The 24043-nt window shown below is 45.4% G+C and overlaps 1 long non-coding RNA gene across 1 annotated transcript; it reads right to left on the bottom strand.

Annotated features, from left to right (window-relative positions):
• Positions 1 to 661: 661 nt before the first annotated feature.
• On the bottom strand, positions 662 to 2543 carry LOC146206793 (uncharacterized). The gene is made up of 3 exons (XR_014703286.1): positions 2132 to 2543; positions 1901 to 2044; positions 662 to 1076 (listed from the first exon to the last, which is right to left on the bottom strand). It is a non-coding gene; the product is annotated as an uncharacterized LOC146206793 (long non-coding RNA).
• Positions 2544 to 24043: the final 21500 nt, after the last annotated feature.

Here is a 24043-nt window from a genome sequence, read left to right as displayed (position 1 = left end):
CATGTTGTGTGCATTATGTACAAACCATTTCAATTGAAAGGCCAGTTTGCACAAAAGATGCTTTTTCTGATTATTTGTTGAAAACGACTTGGAAAATAAATTCCAAGGTCAAAAGTAGGTGACAATTATGTACAGGGGTGCTTATCACATGTTTATGGTGTATGAAAGAGCGCTGAACAAGGGTTGAGGGGAACCTCAGTTTGTAAGCTGAGCCCACATTTCGATTTTGGCTAGAAAACCAAGGTTCCTCCTCAACCTTTGTTTAGTGCTGTTTTGTATTGAGTAGCCATCTTATTTCTCTCGTTCTACTATGTTTATGGAGTTAAATAGTTTTAAATGTTCATGTTTTAGCTGCCTCTACTGTCTTCAAGCTGCTCAGCAGTCCCCTTGCAGTTTTACACGTTTTATTAGTGTACATACCATCTGCTCACACATTGCCTTAACAATGTATGTGTGATGCTTATTTTATTTTCAATAGAATTTTGTAATCATTCAGCAATCATTGTGGGCACTGCAGCCTAGTATTTGTACACCATTCTCCTAACAGCTGTTACAGCATTTAGCACTGCTCTCTAGTAGTATACCATCCAGCTGGCATTTTTACATATGTAAGCATTTTGCACACTGCACCATGCATACAGTACCTATTTGTATAGGTAGCTTCAATATGTTGAAAGGGAGCGGCTTCTTTGAGCCCAATAATTGTTCTGCAATATACATGTCAATGTTGTATGGTCATTGTACATCAAGCTAAGTGTGCTGGTATGTATGATGTCTCTTTCTCAATAAAAACACTCGAGTGAAATACAGCGGCCAAGAAATAAGTGCTTCTACTGAGTATATGTGGCAGTAAAAAATCTTTGGTGCCATTTTCTGATTCCAATAAGAGTCATGGATATTTATTACCTTGCTGTAATGCTACGCTTTTCGGTTTAAGCATGTTTACCACACAGCTAGTGACCACAGCCAACTGTGCCAGGCTGAAAGGTGATAGCAGAGAAGGGACAGCAAGTTGGGTCTGGGATGACTTGGCATTGGTGTAAGCAGCCATGACTCCAGTGGGTAGTCACTGTCTCCTGCATAACCAAACAATGACATCCACTTAAGTCCGCCTTTTGCATGTTCTAGTACACAATCAAAGATCCATACCAACTAGCCCACAGTGAGGTGGTAAACATTCACAGGAATGTTGGCAACGTGTCACAGGGCTGTCCAAGCAAGCATCATTGTAAGGATAGCCTTGTAGCTTCACAGTGATATAAACAAAAATGTGTTACGATTACCTGCACAACACAAGCGCTACGGTTTCCTAGGCAGTAATGAGATTTCAAACATTGAATATTTGGTTGCTGCTGCCATAACACTAAATTTGTACTTTAACAAGCATTCATATGCATAACTAGTCCGTCTTATGCATGCAGCTTCAGCGAATTCAGACAATCGATCACTCGCCGAAAGACAAGTCAGCTTCTCTGTGAGGCTCGTAATCCAACCAAAAGGTCTCGTTATCACGCAACACGCTTCTAGTTCTTGCTGAAACGAAAAGAAGCAGGCGTTTTTTGAAGCGTACTCACACTTTCGAGTAACGAACGTGTCGTAGGGAGGGAGCGTAACGAATGGGGGCAAGACACTACAATCCCTAGTCCGTTCGTCCTGTATTTTGAGGTATATACAGGTATTGAACTTTCTTCAGGTGTCGCTGGGTAATCTCGAAGACAACAGCTGGAAAGAAAAGAGATCTTTCCTCTGTTCGTTTCTTAACATTGCGAGGGGGAACGAATCCTTTTGGTTAGAAAACAAGACTTGCAGAGAAGCCAACTTACAGCAAGTGGTCGATTGCACATATTAATGCATATAATCAATATCGTTCGATAACCGACGCGGGTTTTTTACACCTTACCCAAGAAAAAGTCGCAGGCGTTTAGCAGGCCTTCGTTCACCTTTCGGCGCGCAGGAGTACCGCTAGACGAACGCGTTGTTTGGAGTCCTTGGTCCCACGTACGGGGCAGCGAGGGTCAAAAGTGCGTATATTCGCGTCGCAGACCTGTAATAAAATAGGCACAATACAAGTTTACAATGACGTTTCGAACTCGTAGCCAAACACACCCAGTCAAAACCATAATTTACTCACTACTGTGATGTTCACAACGTTGAACCCCTTGCCTAGCGACTTCTTTCCATATCGCACCGCGGCGCCTTGACGACAATCAGAGTTCCGCCCGATGGCTTCCGCTATCAGCGCTCGCACCTGCTAATCGATGCCTATGCGATGCAAACGATGTTACGTTCCCGACGCAAGCTGGTAGCCCCCGATAGCAAAAAAAAACGCGGTGCGCATGCAGCCGCAGTGGCTGCGCACTCGTCCGTGAGCTGCGTGAGCCCCCGTTCATCGATGTTCGTCGGCAATCGCCGCACAGTCACTTCACTTTCTGCTGGTTTCCGAGTTGAACAGAGTCGGAACAACTAGTCCGGTACGGCAAACGCGTCTTCGTCCTCCCTCCTACGCCGTGGATCGCACCGACACAACTATCACACAGCCAGCGCAACGCAAGGAACACAGCCGCCATTTTCGCTCTACTCAGTTGACTGGTTTTGGGGTTACCTCGTTTCGCTCACAATTTCAGTCAATATTCCGCTCATGGGCAACGTCACCACTTTAGTCTTGTTGATGACGTAACCGCAGTCACCGGTGAGATCAGTGATGACGCAAAATTTCAATATGGCCGCCGACCAATAGGAGCAGGGCAAGTTGAGCGGTTTGAGACTGGTTTTGTATTCAGAGCGTTACAGAATTCCCCCCCAGTAATCACAACCGTCTTATGTCGGGTTCGCACACCCGGGTCCTTCTTGTACAGTTGTTCTGTCTATTCCTGCCACCTCTTCTTTATCTCTGAGGCCTGGCCGTAGACGCCATGCCTCTACGGCCCCGTTAAAGCTGCACGCCAATATGTCTGCATTGGTTTCTTCGCCCGCTTCAGCCAGCCGGCGCACGTGACGGTGCAAATTGCAGCGAGCTTCCTGTCGACAATCTAGGTGGTGACGGCTCGCCAAGCTCGCTGCAACTATCGCCAACATATCAGCCTACCGCTGGAACCGGGCCGTTGAGTCACGGTCGCAGCTAATTTCTTTCACTCAAACCATGATTGAGAAAACAACTGTGGTGTGATAGTTTTTGTATTTTGCGGGATTTTAGGGGGCTCGGAAAAAAAGATGCATGGTCAATGCAACAGGTTGCGCTACTTGGAAGAAAATGCGTGCAGCTGCCTATTGCCAGCGGTATCAACTCGATGATGATGATGAACGATGCAACGGGCCCATGCAAGCTATGTGGCAAAATTTTAAAGCACGAAAAATAACATTACTGCAAAGAACAAGAAAGTAAATGTGATATCCGCCCGCAGAAATGAATGCAGTTTTCGTTTCTCGCCTAAAAAAAAGAAGACGTGTCATATTTGAAATGTTTTAACTTGTTTTTACCGACCTTTCTCGACCATTTAGTATCCGCTGCGTAGTGGCCCAAAGCTCAGATATGGCTCAAACCGAAGCTTTTTCACCCGCGGGGTGGCTGCGTCATTGGCCCCGGTTCAACGTTCATCGTTGCGTGCTGCGTACAGAGTGGGTTATCTGTTACAAACAGTCGGTATTTCGTTCTGCTGGTTGCGGTAGAGCTTTACAGCAAGGCGAAGACTGTGCGTGCTCGGTGAGAAACTGATTGCCGCTGCATGTGCGCATTTTCGGACGATGGGACAATGCTGCGTCACAGCTCGACGGCTCGGCTCGGCCTCCCAGGCACGTCGCAAAAGTGGTGGCTTGTTTTACGGATACACGTCTGCATGAGCGACGTATCGCTGCATCTATTTTAATTGAACGGTGAAATTGAGATTTTATTGCCCCCAAGACGCGTGTCGCATTGCGCAAAGCCTTCCGTTCCGCTCCCTTTGCTGCATGTTTTGCTTACTGGGTCGCAATAGGGAACCCAACCTCAAGTTTGGATGGATGGATGGATGGATGGATGGATGGATGGATGGATGGATGGATGGATGGATGGATGGATGGATGGATGGATGGATGGATGGATGGATGGATGGATGGATGGATGGATGGATGGATGGAATATAGGAGCGTCCCCTTTGAAACGGGGTGGTAGCAGTAGCTATCATGCTCATTTTTCTCCCTATATCTTAATTATTGATTTAGAATGGTTAACTAAACCATCATCCTGTTTATTAAATTTTTGTTCCTACATTACTAACATCATGTCACTTCTCTGCTTTTAAGCCTCCAATCTTCCAGTCGTTTTTTGCTAATTTCCACCGCCGGTTTATTCACCCGGCCACTGGTATCTCTAAACCCCAGAGCTTCAGGAACAGTGATTGCGTCTGCATCAACTTCCGGATGGATACCATTACATTCGAGTATAATATGGTCAATTGTTTCACTGGAGTTTCCACATATAGCACATACGTCATCTCCATTGGTAAATTTCTTTTTGTAGCTGCGTGTTCTAAGGCACCCTGATCTAGCTTCAAAACGTAGGGCACTGCCTCTTGAGTTATCAAAGAAATCTTCCTTCCTGATCTGCATTTTCCACTTACGGTATAATTCCACACTCTGTTTCTTTTCCATCGAATTTATCCAATTTTCACCTTGTGTGTTTTTCACCTGTTGCTTAATGCTCTTTATTTCTCCGTCCTTGCGACTAGCATACTTACTACTTAGTTTCCTAGTTCTTTTTCTTCATTGTGAGTCCACGCTTTTTAAGTACAGGTATTTAAATACTTTAGCTGCCCATATGTTACTGTCCAATTTCCTCAGGTGTTCCTCATATAATATTTTACTCTGAGCTTCCCGTACTTCGAAAGATGCCCAGCCCATATCTCCCTGTACCGCCTCATTTGTAGTTTTGCCGTGGGCACCTAGTGCTAATCGTCCAACGGATCTCTGATTTATTTCTAATGTCGACTGTACCTCTGATTTTAGGCACAAAACCGCACTTCCGAAAGTAAGTCCGGGCACCTTAATTCCTTTCCAAGAACCCCTCAAACCCTCATACCTATTGTATACCCACAATGCCTTATGCTTCATTATCCCGGCATTCCTTCGCCCTTTGGCCTTAAGTGATTGCTCATGCTTTCCAATGTACGCCAATCCTTCGTTTACCCATACCCCCAGATATTTATATTCAGCTACTCTAGGTATTTCAAGGCCTTGTATTTTAAGACCCTGATCAGTTGAGCCGTTGAAAATCATCAGCCCAGACTTAAATGCGCTGAAACTGAAGCCTAGTGCGTCCCCTTCGTCTCCGCAATACTTAACTAGAGTTTGCAATTCTTCCAGACTCTCAGCTAGCAGCACAATATCGTCTGCATACATCAAACCGGGGAGGCGCTGCTCTACCGCCTTTCCACCTAATCTATATGACAGGTTAAAACCTAGGTTACTGTCTTGTATCCTCCGTTCCAGGTTTATCATATAAAGCATGAACAGCACCGGTGATAGAGGACAGCCTTGTCTTAATCCTTTGCATACTTTGACATCCTCCGTACTTCTTATCCCTCCCCACGTAATTTCTACTTTGTTATCCCGGTATATTTCCTGTAGGAACTCTATTATCTCATAGCCGATACCTTCTTCTTTTAATATGTTCCACAGGGGTTCCCTGCTTACGTTGTCGTACGCCCCGTTTATGTCCAGGAAGGCCAAATACAAAGGTCGGTTTTCCACTCTAGATATTTCGATGCATTGGGTAAGCACGAACAGGCTATCATCTAAGCGCCTACCATTTCTAAAGCCGTTCTGAAGTTCTCCAAGTATCTTGTTACTTTCTACCCATGCTTGCACCTTTAATTTCACCGCCTGCATGGCTAACCTGTACATAACAGATGTTATGGTAATCGGCCTGTAGGGTTTTATGTGCATCCTGTCTCCTTTCCCTTTATAAATCAAATTCATTTTACTCTGCCGCCAGCTGTCCGGAATTTGCTCATTCATTATGACTCTTTCCAGAGCTTTTAACAACGTTTCCTTACTTTTTGGACCGAGTTAATTAATCAGCTTGATCGGAATTCCATCTATTGCTGTAGATGAGTTTTTAGGAATATTTTTTCTGCCTTTTTCTATTTTATATTGGTTAGTTCTAAGCTGCTTTGTATTCTGCTATCTTGTGTTGCTTCCTGATTTGCGGAGATTGCCCTATTGTCGCTCTTAAATGACTCGGCTATAACTGATGTAATGTAGTTCACTGCGTTGTCTCCCTTTAAACAATTTCCCTCGTTATCTTGAATCCGATCCTGCTTTCTTTGATTCTTCTTCCCTAGCCAGCTTATATGGTTCCAGAATTTTCTTGCTCCGCCTCTAGAGGCATCGTGTATGTCAGCCAACCAGCGATCGGTGGACTGCTTTATTTTACTTTGGACGAGGGCTTGTACCTCCAGTTTTTTTTGTCGATATGATTCCCATTTTTGGTCGATTTCCTCCTGAGATACCTGTGCTTTCTTCGCCACTCGGTGTTCCCTTGAAGCAGCCCGTCGTTGTTCAATAGCTTCCCTGATTTCCTTATTCCACCAGCTCCGTGGCTTCCTCTTTCCATTCCAGCGGTTTGCTACTTTAACCTCCTGAATTTTCCTCCTTATGAGTAGTTCTACCTGTTCATAATCCCAGTCTTCCATGGGGCTTTTCTCTATTGCTTCCTCTATGTCTGCTGCTATCTGCGCTATTTGATCGTCGCTTAATTTTGCGTTTACCTTTTGTCTAAATTCCATTTCTCTTTTCATCAAGGGCCCCATCTGCAGACTAATACGTTTATGATCACTTCCCAGACTACACTCCCCTTCTTCGCCTATTTCCATTTTTGTGACCTTGCTATAAATTTCCTGCGACATTAGACAAAAGTCAATGGTCGTCTGCCTGTTGCGGAATTCCCACGTGATTTGGCCTTCACATTTTGTTTCTCCATTTACTATAACCAGATCGTGTCGCTCACAGAAATCTAGCATTAGCTTCCCGTTACAATCCGTTTATCCATCCAGATCGTCGATGTGGCCGTTCATGTCCTCCAGTAGAATAGTATTGGCCCCGTTTCCAAACTGGCTTATATCGTTACTGAGACATTCAACAAGATCCTTGTTTTCTTGCCTGCATTGATGTCCTGTTCCTAAATAAACTACCCCTAGCCGTGTCCTTATGCCGGCAATTGTTCCTGAAACCCAGATATGTTCTTTACAAGATGATTTAATTCTTTGCCAATTTGTTCCCTGGTGTATCAACATACCTACCCCTCCACCCTTTTTTTCCGTTCTCGTTCTGTTGCACCCTTCCCAGACGTAGCCTTCTATAAAAGGCTGATCTTCTAGATCCCTGAGATGATTCTCGCAAAGAGCGTACACACCTATTTTGTCATCCTTCAACTGCTGTTCTAACTCTAGCCATTTCGCTCTTTTTCTACCTCCTTGCTTGTTTATGTAGCTGATCCTAGTGCTAAATTTCTTTTTTGTACTTTTCTTTCTCGACCTACTTTTTGCCATTTTGGGGGGCTCAGCCTCCATTATTACACTTTCTTCTGCTTCACTTCTAACTACCTCTGTGCACGGAGTCCTCGCGGACCCGCTAAAAAAGCTACTGCCCTGCCTGCCAGGCGCCAGCCGATCTCTGCTCCCACCCTTCTGTTAAAATGAATGCCATCTCGCTGAAAAGCCCTACCAAAACCTGCTTTATGTACCTCCCTGTTTACCTCAACCACTTCGAAACGCTTCTCCAGGCTTAACTTTCTTATGTCCTGATTAACTGTCACCACGTCCTTTTCCAGCTTTCCGTTCAATCCTAGCACCTCTGGTACTGTGCATACAACCATCTGCGTTTGCTGTGCTATCTCCCTGATCTCGTCAACTCCCTTACATAAACTTTCCGCCACTCCTGCAGGGTCACCATTTAGGACATCGTTTAGCCCCGCGGCTACTATTACCATACTGCGCTCTGCGGAATTCTTCAACAGCCTATTTTTACTCTCTTTCAGCACTGCCCTCATTGTTCTCCCTGGGAAGGCTCCAACCAACACTCTCTTATCACCCTTTACATGTTCAAAGATATCTCGCTTGCACCTGTTCATGTTAGAATCTCCGGCGATAAGCACTTGGGCCTTCTCTCTCCCTCTCCCAACTGTTGGCTCCTGCTTTCGGTTATCTGTGTCCTTATCTCTGGGATTTTCATTCTTCCTCACTTCTTCCTTTTTTTCCGGCTTCTTAGCTGCTTCTAAATAACTCTGACGGTTCGGATCCGCCTGACCTACTTTGCTTATGCCTTCCATGGCAGTGCTGGCCCCAGCCACGTGGCCCGCATTGGAATGTTTGCCCTCGTTGGTTCCAAGGATAAAGTCGGCCCCTTTTTTTTTTTTTTTTTTTCAGGAAGCTGACCAAGCAGTTTCTGATTTTCCAACCTCAAGTTTGGCTGCGCGACTGCAGAGCGCGCTCCTCCGCAAGCGGCAAAAATTTGAAGCATTGGTTGGGAGCGGCGCTGATGCGGCGCTTGACCGAACGTGTTCTGGCGGCTTCGTGTGCTGCTCGCGTCGCTCGCGCAGGCCAGCCGCCATGGCTTCGCAGGCATGCAAACAGGTGTCACAGCTGAGTTTAAACATGGCTGGAGTGGTTCCTCGACGCTCGAAATGTGGGGAAGTGTATTGTGTTGCTGGCTGCCGCAACAGCTCGCCTGTAGACTTTCGTGTCTGCGATTTTTGCACGCGGAAGCAGCTCGCTTTGCGCGCGCTCGCGTTCTTTGTCGCTCGCGTTGTTGAAAGCTGCTCGCGCGCGCGCGCCCTTACCGCAGTCTACTCGCTTTGCGCGCGCTTGGATATCCGTGCTGAAAGAAAGCTGTCTTGCGCGTGAGCTCCTGCTTCTATTTTTTGAACTCGCGCTTGAACGAAGCGGTGCTTGAAGCGAGTGTGCAGCCATGTACACGCTTCGATAGGGTTTTCAGAAAATAGCCGACAGCAGTGGCTATTTTTGCAGCGCAAATGTCAAAAAGGAAGAGCTGTTAGTCAGCCATGTGCATTCTGTTTAGCAGATTGTAGAAGACAACGCTGTTATCGTGAAGGCTAAGTGTGTGTCGCAGGTCAGCGACCACATCGTGTACGACGTGGGATTTGAGGAAAGTATTTCATTTTTATTATACCCATCTCATTAAGGCCCAGATGCTCTCTAAACAGGGCTTCGGATTTTTGCCGCTGGGTTTGCCCCATTGTTGTGCCTGGATTGTGCAGGACTCATTTTCATGGGAGTTTATGAAACAGCACACAGCAGCAACATGCTTGCAGCGCCCCTGAATTCCTGGCTTGCACGTACACTTATCACGGGAAATCGCAAGCTGGCGCTTTTCAGGGCATGTCCATGCTAGCTGCAAAGAAACATGTCACATAGCAGAAACGGGCTGTTTGGTTCATTTCGAGCCCACGACATAAGGAGCAAAACTAACAAAAGAGAACAAGGATATGCTGCCTCGCAACTCATGCTCAGACACAGATTGTTTCTTCTTTAGAAAGCAGACACTGAAGCTCCAAGGTAGGATATACAAAATTACCTGTAAGCAAGGATACAATTGAGTGAACATGTTCGTTTAGTTTTGTAGTGTTTAACGTACACCTCAGCGCGACAAGGCTACGAGGGGCGCTGTATTGGAGACCTGTAAAATTTTCACCCTCCCCCCCCCCCCCCCCTGCCGTGGTTATTTAACGGGAACGTATATGTCTAAAGACCTCTTTTCAGTTCGCCTCCAGCGAGCGGCGCCCGGGATCAAACCCGCGTCGCCATTACAAACAGTCCCTAACGCGTGAGCCACCGCGGCGGGGCGAGTGATTGAATAAAACAGTTATATATCAATATAAAAGCTATAGCAACAATGAAGTAAGAACCACGCAGCGAAAATTTGTTTTTCTAGATATTGTCCAGAACTGTCTCATTTACTCTGTGGAATTGAAATTACTCGATCAATTTCGGGACCAGCTATTAGGAGCTGAATGCGATCCACGAAAATTAAAGCGCGAAAATATTTCGTTTGCAGCAGAAGGGTTGATGTTTCTTTGTATACATGTGAATGCACATTCTATTCAGGTGGAAGCTACGTATAAAATGTTCTGAGTATGCAATTGCACGGCAATCGGCATCAGAATTAACATATCGGCATATACCAAAAAACGCGCCAAAGATGCGACCGAACCCACGGATCTTTTATTAGGTTCATAGGCACCAACTATATTACATCGGCAAGCTCTTCAGAAATTAAAGCAAACAGCGCATCGAATGGTTGCATGCGCCTTACAATCTGGGCCTTAATAAAATGGGTATAATAAAAATTAAATACTTGCCTCAAATCCCACGTCGTACGCGATATGGCCGCTGACCTACGACACACAGTTAGCCTTCACGATAACAGCTTATCTTCTATAGTCTGCTCAACAGAATGCACATGGCTGACTAACAGCTATCCCTTTTTGACATTTGTGCTGCGAAAATAGCCACCGCTGTCTGCGATTCCTTAAAACACATCGAAGCGTGTACATTGCTGCACACTCGCTTCAAACACCACTTCGTCCAAGCGCGAGTTTGAAAAGTAGAAGCAGAAGCGCGCACGCGCAAGACAGCTTTCTTTCAGCACGGTAATGCAAGCGCCCGCAAAGCGAGTAGACTACGGTCAGGGCGCGCGCAAGCAGCTTTCAACAACGCGAGCGACAAAGAACGCGAGTGCGCGCAAAGCGAGTTGCTCCCGCGTGCAGAAGCTGCAAAGACACGGAAGTCTACAGGCGAGCTATTCACTCTGCCCGACCGATTACATGGCGTTGGCCGGAGAGGGCGCTGTTCACTGGCGCCCGCAGCGCCACTCTGCGATGCTTGGGTCCCCTCTGAATATGCTTTAGCTGGTATCACAGGGATGTTGCTATTGTCAATGGGATCTTTCTTATGAACATGTTAAATGCTGAAGTTGTAAATTTGTAGCCTCACATTGACTCCTCTCACCAACAAATGAAGCGCGAGTAAAATAATGGAATCGCGAACAGGGCAAGATTTCAGTTGTAGGGAGCGAAGCTGTATCGCAGTTATTTTCACTACTCAGAGGGAATAACTTCTAATTAGTAACAATATCCATTTAAATTTCTTATCTAAGCTCTTACAGATGGGTGTTCTAACGCTAGCGTTACAGTTATCCTGTTTGTTTGTTTTTGTTCTTCGGCACTGATATGTACTTTGCTGATATGACTTGGCAAAATCTCTCATCCCTTTATAATCTCACCGCGTCTCATTTGGAGACCTACACTCAGGTCATTTTATCACGAGGACTTCATGAATACCGTGACGAATGAGCGGTGGTAGCTTTCCTACACTTAAAGATTTCATTGTCGTGAAGCGTCTATGTAAGTAATCGTGAATTAATAAAGCCTGGCTTTCTATGCAGCACAGCTTCACTCATTTATGCCCTTAGTAAAATGCCTCAAACCATGTGATCTATCCATGTGCTTGCCGAATTCACTTGAAGGCCCTTGTTCACAAACGTGCCCGAAGAAATAAGCCCCAGAATGCGTTTACATGACGCGCGACGACAGACTAGGCTAACGACGACGGAGGCAGAAGGATGCTATGATAAGGTGGTTAAAGATGCCGTAACATTTCAGTTAACGTAAAACTTGACAGTAGAAATCCATGTCAAGTAAAGTTGGCTGAACAGTTACGGTGTCCATTTTTCTGCCTTATCCGAGCATCGTTCTGCCTCCGTCGTTGTTGGCCTTGTTTTTCGTCCAAAAGTAAGAAAACAAAATCCCCCGCCAATGGTACGTCACTGTGACGTCACGAGCTTTTGTGAAGTCACAACGTCCCGTGTTTGCTTTGCCGCACAATTCGCAGGGGGCGCCAAGAAACTAAAGTCTCGCTCAGAGTCGACACGCAGGCTTCTATGGGAGTTACGTTACCATTCACTCTTTCTACCATGAAAGATACGTGAGGCTTTCTTTATCGCAAATAAATGGAATTGGGGTTTCAGATAGTACTCTTCGATTAGAAATTCACATTCATTGTATAATGTAATAATTTAGAAAATATCTTAATTACTAATTAGTTAATTGCAAAATAAAAATTGTCTGTGGTGCACCAAACAAATGACATATTTCTATGCAGCTCGTTTCCCAGGCCCACATCAAATATTTTTTAACCATTTTCCGTTGGATTTCAAGGCTAGGTAATTGGCTCTAGATTTTAAAGCAGACACACTAGTGTAGTAGGAATATAATCAGAATAAATGAAACGGATTGCACGATTTTGTATTTTTTCTAAGGTTAAAGAGAGGTTAGACTGGTGAGGATCCCATATTGATGAAGGATATTCTAGTTTAGGACGGACAAAAATTAGGCATGCTAATGATTTGATGGATGGGGTGGCAAAACGTAGATTGCGCCGTATGAAACCAAGGGTACGATTAGTCTCGTTAGCGATGTTCATGACATGAGATGACCATGTTAGGCTTTGCGTTACAGTAATACCGAAGTACTTACAGGAAGAGACAGACGAAACTTCAGAACCAAAAAGAGTGTATTTAGAAGGAGTATGCATCTGCCGACGATGGAACGAAATCAAACATGTTTTGGAAATATTAAGAGGCATTAGCCAACGTTTGCACCAAGCTTCGATTTGGTTAAGATCTTATTGAAGAATGCCAACATCAGTACTGTTAGTGATTGGGCGGTAAATTACACAATCGTCAGCAAATAAGCGGATAGTAGAGGAAATATTGGAAGGAAGATCGTTAATATACATCAGGAAAAGCAAGGGTCCAAGGACTGTATCTTGGGGAACACCTGAAATGACCGCGTTACGAGGAGAAGATCAATTGTTAGCATAGACAAATTGCTCTCTGTTAGTCAAAAAGTTAGACAGCCATTCCAATACTAACGGGTTATGATTTAGGCACGATAGATTTAGTAGTAGTTTTTTGTGTGGTACTTTATCGAAAGCTTTTTCGAAATCAAGGAAGAGAGTGTCAGTAGGAACATTTCGGTCTAGGTTTGAGCTTAGGTCGTTAATAAAGAGAGCCAATTGGGAGTCACATGACCGTCCTTTCAGAAAGCCATGCTGGTTAGTATGAAAAAAATTTACGGAGACAAGGAATTTGACTATGTGCGAATAATTAATATGTTCCATCAATTTCGAACAAACGCTTGTGAGAAAAATGGGGCGGTAATATTTATATGAAATAGGTGAGCCCTTTTTGGGAACCGGAATGATCTTACCAACTTTCCAATCTTGTGGAAGGACACCTGTTGATATGGACTGCTGAAAGAGGTGGCACAATATAACACTTACAATGTTTTTAGTATTTTTTTAGAATTTTAGGATTTATGCCATCGACGCCAGATGAAGATGTAAGTTTCAATGATTCAATGAGTTTCATGGTGCCATTCATCAAACGTAATCTGTGACATAACTGGGTGACCGAGAGCTGGGAATTCTGGTAGGTCACCGTCCGGTTCGCTTGTAAAAACTGAAGAAAAAAACGTTGTTAAGAGCATGGCTAGATTCGCGTTCAGGGATAAGGTTGTTGAAGTCGTCATGTAAGGTTAGAGGCGTAGAATGTTTATAGTTTTCTAGAACTTGCAGCGGTTAGTGCGCAACATAAAAGGTAGAACAGACGAGAAAAATGTAGTTTTGCCTGATAAGGATAAATATGTTTTTTTCTGCAGAATAATATCTTTCCCATGCATATGCGGTGTCAAAACGTTTTGCGGATTGAAAAATTCTTTTCTTTTTGTTTCTCAGGCGTTTCAGCTCTTTGTTGAACCATGGCGATGATGGGTTTTCAGTGACGGTGATAGTAGGGACGTGTTTATCAATAAGTTGATGCATCTTGTTTCTGAAAAGGGACCAGTTATCTTCAATTGATCGCTCTGAAAATTGTTGGAGAAACCACGTGCAGAAATTAGTTCGGAATTAATGGCTGCATAATTGCCTTTGTCGTAGAGTGTTGACGTTTTACGTATTTTATTTTTGTGCATGACAACTGGCAGTAGTAGTACGTGGCTTGAATTACAGAATGATCACTGAGTCCTGGTAAATGAAGAAGGGGCGGAACGTTATCAGGGTGGAAAGTCAATACGAGGTCGAGTATGTTGGAGGAATGATTGCTTTGTCTTGTCGGGTTTGATACTAGCTGGGATAGACCAAAGGTTAGACATGTGTTAACAAAATTGCTTTCGATGTTATCTTTACATGTGGTGGTGGAAAGGTCGGACCAGTTTATTGCAGGGAAGTTAAAGTCGCCGAAAAGAACAATCGGAGTATCTGATGAACCGCGGTTATCACGCGAAGTGCTTCGTGGAAATTAGCAACAAAAGAATACGTTAAATCTGGTGGACGATAGCAAATGCCAATGATTACGAGAGGAAATGAAGCATGGCACTGAATGAACATTATTTCTAGAGAGGATGGAATTTTAATTTCAGGAATCAGAACAAAGAATCTAATCATGGGTTCCTATTAGCACGCCTCCTCCCCGTTTATCTGTTCTCTCGCGACGGAAAACAGTGTAGTTAGGAAAAACGGAAAGTATTTCAGAGTCATGTACGGATGGTGTTAGCCAGGTTTGAGTGAGTAGGATTATGTTGCTATCAATTGTGCGCGCAAGACTTTCAAGGGCGTCAAGTTTGGGCAGGAGACTACGGATATTAGTGTAAAGGAAGGACAAGGAGCAGGGCTTCGGACTGACGGGAGGTTTACGCAGTAGCTATGGTGTGCTGACGGAGGGCGGTGGGAGGTGGCGGGGAACGACTTTCTGTGCGGAATGGTCGAAAATATAGACAGCGTTATCAATGATTAGTTTATCATGGCGGAGTTTGTATGTTTCTGGTTGAACTTTTGCAAATTCTAGTAATCGTTTCCTGACAAAGAGAGTAGGTTTTGAGTAGTCTTCCGAAATTCTGTAGTCACTGTTTTTTAGTTTCTTATCTCAGGAAAGAACATTCTCTTTAGTTTTAAAATGAGCGAATTTAACGATAATCGGCCGTTTCCTGTCGCTTTGAAACTTTCCAAGCCTGTGCGCTCTTTCAACATCCATTGGGCTCATTGTGACGTCGAGCTTGTCCCTACTTAACTCTGAAATCAACCTTTCAGATTCGGCCCATGTTTCTTTGTCAGTGTCTGACAAGCCGAAAAATTATAAATTATTTCTATGTGATCTATCTTCAAAATCAGCTATTTTGCAAGAGAGATTTGCAATTTCACCATAGTTTTGCTCCGCAAGTGTTCGTACATCGCTAATATCGTCCCTAATTACGGTAAATGATGCACAATCTTCTTCAATTTTGAGGAGTCTTGTTTTAATTTCTCGGAATGCTTCATAATTCTCAGTTAATTTCGAACGAATGCCTTTCATTTCGTCTAACAAAGCTGTTTGTCCAGAATGTAATTCGTTCACAAGCGGGTATGTGGAGGCCCGGGATTTTGCTCGACGTCACCTGTCAAGATTAGTAATTGATGGATGAGGCAATCATAAGCTATTGTTAAACAACATTGTGGGCTTGGCAGCACAAGCAACGCAGCGTAACCGGTACGCTTTGTAAACAGTGGGTAGCAGTAATGTACCCGCGCAACAAAAAGGCGACGTAGGTGAGCGGCCATCGCTGTTGTGCGGCCCATAAAAGGTGACGGGTAGTGGTGTGGTCCTTTTATGCCATTCACGGGTTGTTGATGTTGTAGCATGTACGCCGGAGATTGGTGCCGAGATGGGAGGGAGCAGTTCGAGGTGCGCATGCGCCACATTCAGCCTGATAGCAGAGTCGTTGCTGATACAACGGTCCAAGATAGGCCACGAGGACAACCGGGAAGGCCGAGGGCACTGAGCGCGTTGAGCCAGGCGGTTGTAGCCGGGCGTGGATCTGAGCGGCGACACATACGGGCAACGGCGCCTGGAGGACCGAGGCGCCCACGGCCCTCGTGATGCCGTTGTTGAGACCTAGCGGCGCAAACGCAAGCACCAGAACCTGCGCAACAAAAAGGGAACGTAGGTGAGCGGCCATCGCTGTTGTGCTGCCAAGCAGTCCAATGTTTGCACTGCGCTTCTTCCGCACTGCTAGAGGCTTCCAAGCCGCTACTGGCAACGTGGCGAACATCGGTCTCGAGCAGCCGACAGTTCGAAAGCGTGTGCGGCATGTAGTTAGGGCGGCAGCGAAGAAAACCTTCCTTCGTCGCGGCAGCATACCCCGCGTCGACGCCACATCGGACGTCCACGCCTTGTACTGTCCCTGTTTTCAGATATTACATGCCAACATGATTTGAGCCATGAACCTCCCTGCCTGGGATATTGGCATTATGCTTTCTTCTGCCGGCATTCTCGGCTGCACATGGGTCAAGGTAGGTTTGCTGAGAGACATCGAATTCGCAACCATGAGACGCGCTGCTCTTTGAAAGATAAGTTACAGTAGGCTTCACATGATTGACTCACGTGTATTGTCGTTCTTGGGCTTTTATAACAGCTGAAACATAAGTAGTACATTGTTGAAATGCCTACGTGAGAAACGAATGCGTGTTTGATGCCTGTATTGAGTAGGAATGGGGTATCATTTATACCGATATGAAGTGCAAGGCTGTCCTTACAGCAGTGTCGCTGAAACGTTCAATCATTCATTGTCTGCACGCCCATGAATGTCATCGTCAGCAAAACCTGGCAGTGAGCTACTTGATGTGACTTCCATTGTAAGCCTGTTAAAGTTTGAGGCTGTTGAGGTCGACAACGACGAAGAATGTGCTTAACAGCGTGCCATTTTCGGTTATGCTAGTGAAAGGGGCACCTGTTGGAGACGTGGCTGCCAGTGTCATAGAATCCCAGTCCGGCCTCTCCAGAAGGGTTATACAACAAGGCATACACCTCCACAAGGTTAATGGTGGATGACTAAATCGGAGTGCTGAAGAGCCGCTTCCGGTGCTTGCAAAAATACCAGACGCACCTCAACTATCCAGAGCGTGTAGCATGTGCCGTGTTGCATATAACTTCTTTGGGTGTCTTCCTGCCTGCAGACGAGGAGGGTGCTGCTTGCTTGGACAAGAAAGGGTCACATCTGTGTACCGGCTACTTGGAAGTGGGATCACTGGTGCCATGCATACCTGTAGGGAAAAGCGATACAGTATCATGTTGTGAGCCTGTTCCAGAGAACCTGCCACCAGAGGCTGGCAAAGCTGCACATGGTGCGGCAACAGCTGCGGCGTCAATCACAGCACAGCAGCCGGCCGTGATATGCTAACCAACTCATCACAGGCAGCCGAGATCCAACTTCTGGTTCCATGTCTAAGCCAAGAAATCTGTTGTGGTAAAGATGCCTCTTCTCCAGTAAGGCACTGAAACGCCGCATCTGTCAGGTCAAATTGTTTTTCGTACAACACCCTTCACTGTTGCTTGCAACCTTGCACGTTGGTGTTTGAATGTGTGCATGTGTTTGAGCGCATAAAGTGTTTCACAACAAGGCAGAAATTGCGATGTTTATCGGATGGAAATGTCCCACAAAAGTTTTTTTTTTTTTTAGGAGTACGTGTATCCAGTGCGCGCCTTTATTTTGTTGCAGCATTTCTCACGCTTGAATATGCAGCAGCGGAAGCAACTGCCTGCAGTAGCATTGGCAGTTATTAACACGTGCTGCACATTTGTGCTTTATAGAGGCAGAGAGGACATAAAAGAAATAATTGTTTAGAGACTAAGCTGGCACAGTACTCATCGCAGGTATGGCACACTTCAGAAGCAAGAAACGAAAGTACTGTGCATAAAACTGTGACACAGAGTCAGGAGACAGAAGAATAGTTGCTTAATGATTACGGGCTTGCATAGTAGTTGTCTTAGGTTTGGCACATTTCAGAAACAGGAAACAAAGTATGGCACTTAACAGTGCAGAAACATGACACAATTAATGCTATGTACAATTTTTGCATAGGGCAGTGTCCATTAGTGAGCCTTTCAGAACGCATGGATAGTACCTTTGCTTAATGCTACACAGTGTGGCATATCAAGGATAAAGCTGAAAAATTGCATGCATAATATGTATTGCGAGTTTTAGTGATCACAGTGATCGTAGCATAAGTATAAAATCCCATGGGTATACGAACTGATGCAAAAACATCACAGATGCATCAAGCAAATGGTGTGTTAGAAAAGGTATCACTCAAAAGCAAAGCAACCCATCATGGAGAACGCTGAAAAAAATACAGCCCACATTACAATGGACACTACATCGAAAGCGCTGTCACGGTGGCACTATAGTGCCTAGAATATACTATAGTGGCACTGCAGTGAATGGAGGCTTCGGTTTCAGTCGCGGTAGAGGTGGAAGCATTCCCACGGTCATGTTCTTTCCGAACTACCCAGCTACATACAAACAGATGATCATGCAGCCACAGAACTTCATTTTGGCCTACACTACATGCTTCACCATCGCCTTGTATTTCCTAAAGCGAAACAATTAGAACCACAGATCATATGCCTGCACGTTGCACTTTGAGCACCTTTCTCATCGATGCTAGTAAGCGCCGACCAAAAACACCTTGGAAAACACCTCCGAAATTTTATCGCTACAGGCCCTGAGCTTCGGCTACCTTCTATTAGATTTTCAGTATGCTTACGGCACCAGCACAGTACTTCGATTTCAGACGACGCTAAAAAAACAGCACCTTGTCGGAAATGAGTTGTTTGCTTACAGGCCGCCATGTGCACGCCTTGACGGAGCCGGCACACCCTCGCGGCAAGCAAATTTGCCCAACAGCAAGTACAAGACTAAGAAAGCGTCTACTAAGGCTTAATGTTATTGTTTGTTTTATTTATTGCGTTGTGTTACAAAAGTTAGGAGACAGTCCCTTGTCGGTTTGTACCACCGTTGTGGCAACAACATTTGCCGTGGATTCAGAACTACCGGGGCGAAGCCATGCTATAAGTCACTGGTAATTGGACGATTTCGCATTTCGTCACGATTGACGTCTCAAGGCGTCGTCACCGGCCCGTCATTTTGACGTCACGCTCACAAACATTGTGAGCGGAGTCCGTATTTCGGCGCCTGGGTTCGCTTTCGATGTTTTTTTTTTGTTTTGTTTTTTTCAGTATGTAATATTGTCTCTAGCAGTGAAAAATCAAAATTTAATTTGTTACTCGTAGCTATTTCGTCGCGTGAGTGTTACGCCCTGTTATGCGGCATTCACACGGGGCAGCCTCTCGGGGAGGCGGTGTGAGCAGGGCCGGATTATCCAGGGTTTAAAGAGTTCAAATAAACCAGGCCCTACGTTCTCAGGCGCCTCCCGAGAGTTGTAAAAAAAAGGCGGATTTCGAGGTTTTGTCCAAAAAATACTCAAATCGTCTTCCTGATTTTCCCTCATTAAAAATAGAGCTTATGTATTGCAATGTCGAATGATTTTAAAACCGTCGTCGCATCGTTCAGTTCAGTTCAGGCGTTCAGTCGTGTCCGACTCTTCGTGACCCTATGGACCATGTCACGCCACGCTTTCCGGTCTCTCACTATCTTCTTAACATCACATAGCTTCATCTGCAATGCCTCGAGGATGCCATCTAACCATCGCGTTCGCTGCCTACCCCTTCTCCGGCGACCCTCAACCTTTCCCAACATCAAATCTTTCTCCAGCGACTCCTCTCTTCTCATCAGATGACCAAAGTAGCTGAGCTTTAACTTTAGAATTTGACCCTCCAATGAGCAGTCAGGGTTTATGGTCGACGATATCGACTGATTTGATCTTCTGGCAGTCCAAGGAACTCTCAAGAGTCTTCGCCAGCACCACAATTCAAACGCGTCAATTCTTCGGCGGTCAGCCTTTTTCACAGTCCAACTCTCGCATCCATACATCACAACTGGAAAGACCATAGCACGAGTTATACGGATCTTGGTTGGCAGACTAATGTCGCTGCTCTTTACTAGGCGGTCAAGGCTAACCATTGCTCTCTTTCCCAGAAGCAGGCGTCTCCTAATTTCATGGCTGCAGTCTCCTTCCGAGGTAATCTTGGCGCCCAGGAACAGAAAATCTGTCACAGCTTCCACTTCTTGTCCATTGATGCTCCAGGACTTGATAGGGCAAGACGCCATGATCTTCGTCTTTTTAACGTTCAGTTTAAGCCCAAACTTCTCACTCTCTTCTTGTACGCGCATCAGAAGTCTCTTGAGTTCCGCTTCACTTTCTGCCATTAAAGTGGTATCATCCGCATATCTAAGGTTGTTGATACGTTTTCCAGCAATCTTCACTCCAGCTGAAGACTCGTCCAAACCGGCCTTCCTCATGATGCACTCTGCATATAGGTTAAATAGGCAGGGCGACAGTATGCAGCCTTGCCTCACCCCTTTCTCAATCGGAAACCAATCAGTAAGACCATTCCCAGTTCTGACTGTGGCCTCTTGCCCTTCATACAGGTTCCTGAGGAGACAGATGAGGTGAATTGGAACTCCCATCTCTTGGAGAGCTTGCCACAATCTGCTGTGATCTACGCAGTCAAACGCTTTCGCATAATCAATAAAGCAGAAGTAAATGGGTTTCTGGAACTCTCTTGCTTCTTCCATGATCCAGCGAAGGTTGGCAATTTGGTCTCTAGTTCCTCTGCCCTTGCGAAACCCAGCTTGCACGTCCGGAAGCTCCCGATCCACATACTGCTGCAGCCTACCTTGCAGGATTTTTAACATCACCTTGCTAGCATGCGAAATAAGCGCGATCGTTCGGTAGTTGGAACAATCTTTGGCACTGCCTTTCTTTGGAATGGGGATGTAAACTGACCTCCTCCAATCCTGTGGCCACTGCAGGGTTGTCCAAATCTTCTGACATAATGTATGCAGTGTGTTAACAGCGTCGTGGTTGAGGTTTTGAAGCAACTCAGCTGGAATACCATCAATTCCGCTAGCTTTGTTCTTAGCAAGGCTGGCTAAGGCCCATTCAACTTCACTCTTCAGGATGCCCGGCTCGAGATCAGTAATCACAACCGTCTTATGTTGGGTTTGCACATCCGGGTCCTTCTTGTACAGTTCTTCTGTGTATTCCTGCCACCTCTTCTTTATCTCTGAGGCTTCAGTGAGGTCCTTGCCTCGTTTGTCCTTTATCACGCCCAGCTTAGCACAGAAGCTTCCTTTGATATCTTTGATTGTCTTATACAAAGCTCTTGTGTTCCTTAATTGGCTGTTGTCCTCAACTGCTTGGCACTGTATGTTCAGGAAGGCATTCTTATCTCTCCTTGCTATTTTCTGAAAATTCGCATTGAGAACCTTGTATCTTTCTCTTTCCCCCATACCTTTTGCCATCCTCCTTCCCTCAGCTATTTGCAAAGCCTCTTCAGATAACCAGTTTGCTTTTTTGCATTTCTTTTGCTTTGGAACTACCTTAGTAGCAACTTCTTGTATTATATCACGAACATCAGTCCACATCTCTTCGGGCTCTTTGTCTTCTAGATCTAATTCTTGAAATCGATTCCTCACTTCCACAGCATACTCTAATGGAATCTGATCCAGATCATACCTGGAAGGCCTTCTAGTTTTCTGCGTTTTCCTCAATCGAAGCTTAATTTTGGCAACAAGAAGCTGATGATCGGTGCCACAATCGGCCCCAGGCCTTGTTTTTACTGCTTGTATAGCGCTTCTCCATCTCTGCCGGCAAATAATATAATCGATTTGATTCCTGTACAGACCATCCGGTGAAATCCATGTGTACAGGCGCCTCTTGTGCTGTTGAAAATGAGTATTCGCTATGGTCAGGTTGTTTTCTTGACAGAACTCTACTAGCCTCTGCCCAGCTTCATTTGGCTCACCAAGACCGAACTTGCCTGTAATTCCGGATATTTCTTCACTCCCGACCTTAGCATTCCAGTCTCCTATGAGAAAAACGATGTCTGATGATGGGGTGCAGTCTAAAAGGCATTGTAGCTCCGCATAAAATCTCTCAACGTCAGCTTCTTCAGCAGCAGTGGTCGGTGCATAGACTTGGATAACTGTTATGTTAAAAGGGTGACCTTGGATCCGAAGTGAAATCATTCGGTCGTTTTTGGGGTTGTACCCTAGCACTGCTTTGCCCATTCTTCTGTTTACTATGAGAGCGACCCCATTCCTTCTCTTGGATTCGTGCCCACAATAAAAGACATAATGGTCGCCGGAGTTAAATTCTCCCATTCCGGTCCACTTGAGCTCGCTGATACCCAAGATATCAATGTTCAATCTGTCCATTTCTCGCTTGACAATATCCAGTTTACCTTGCGTCATAGATCTTACATTCCATGTTGCTATGTGACATATCTCCTTGCAACATCGGACTTTCCGGTCGCTTCCCGACACATCCACAACTGAGCGTCCTTTTGGCTTTAGCCCAGCCGCTTCATTCGTCCTGGAGCTACTAGGAATCGCCCTTTGTTCATCCCCAGTAACATGTGGGACGCCTTCCAACCTGGGGGGCTCATCTTCCGGCGCCATATCGATAATGGTATTGTGACTGGCCATAGGGTTTTCTTGGCAGGAAATACTGGAGTGGGTTGCCATTACCTTCTCCAGTGAATCACATTTTGTCAGAACTCTCTGCCGTGACCTGTCTATCTTGGGTGGCCCTACACAGCAGAGCTCACGACTTCATCGAGTTTCGCAAGCCCCTCTTTAAAGCCAACTTCATATTTCGCCATCATCATCATCAGCCGGACTATACCCACTGTAGAGCGAAGGCCTCTCCCATGTATACTCCTCGCATTAACCCGGTCCTTTGCTAGCTGCATCCAGTTTACCCCTGCGAACTTCTTAACCTCATCCGCTCACCGGACTTTCAGCCGCCCCCTGCTGCACTGCAATCCTCCCCTTAGAATCCAATTTGCCACCCTAAACGACCGTCGGTTGAATATGATTAACTCCAGTTATTTCTCTGACCCACGCAGCGCGCTTCCTATCTCTTAACGTTAAAGCTACAAGTTTCGTTCCATAGCCCTCTGCGTTGTCATCAACTTAAGTAGAACCCTTTTCGTTAGCTTCCACGTTTCAGCCCCATAAGTGAGTACAGGTAAGATGCAACAGTTGTAGGCTTTCCTCTTGAGCGATACCATTTGCGAATACTTGTCAAACACGCTGCATCCCAATCTTATTCATTTGGATTTCATGGTGCGCATCCGTGGTTACTAACTGTCTTAAGTAGACATATTCTCCTACCACTTCCAGTGCTCCGCTACCTTTCCTTCCCGAGACTGTTGAATATTACCTTAGTCATCTGCATATTGATTTCCTGCCTGCCTTTCTGCTATTCCTTTCTAGGCCAACAATCAGTATTTGCAGTTCATCCCCTCGGTTACTTAGCAAGGCAATATCATCAGCGAATCGTAGATAACTGAGGTATTATCCATCAACCCTTATCCCTAACTACTCCCATTCCAAGTCTCTGAATACTTCCTCTAAGCAAGCTGTGAATAGTACTGGGGAGATTGTGTCTTCTTGCTTAACACTTTTCTTAATGAGAATTTCGTCACTTTCTGTAGGCAGAACTATGGTTGCCGTGCAGCCACTATAGATATCTTCCATACTTTCACATCCGGCTCGTCTACGCCATCCGTTAGTGAAATTTCGTCGGTCAAGTACAAAATTTTGTCTTTAGCTGGTTTAACGTCCCAGAGCGACTCAGTCTATGAGAGACGCTGTATTGGTCGGCTCCGGAAATTTCGACCACCTGGGGTTCTTTATCGTGCACTGACATCGCACAGCACACGGGTGCCTTGCTTCTCGCCTCCATCGAAAAGCGGCTGCTGCGGCCGCGATTGAATCCGGCATCCTTAATTGGCCGCAGTAGTCATGCGCCCTAACCGCTGTACCACTGCGGCGAGGCTGTCATTTGTACTATCATCATTATCGTCATCAAGTAAATGCACCGTCATTATCATCGCTACTATCATAATTAGCAATATCAGTAACTGCAGTGTCATTTTCATCTCTAGTATCATCGTTACGCTAGACAGGGAGAATCGAGATCTGCTTCTCACGAGCCCGGCATGGAGTTAGCACTCAGCTGATGATCGGAGGCATAGTGGTTCGATTACT

This window comes from Amblyomma maculatum, chromosome 1 (genome assembly GCF_055883805.1).
Source record: "Amblyomma maculatum isolate TAMU_Amacu chromosome 1, ASM5588380v1, whole genome shotgun sequence".
In the NCBI taxonomy this organism is placed as follows: Eukaryota; Metazoa; Arthropoda; class Arachnida; order Ixodida; family Ixodidae; genus Amblyomma; species Amblyomma maculatum.
Note: the sequence above shows the minus strand (reverse complement) of the source record. Positions and strands in the feature narration are given on the sequence as shown.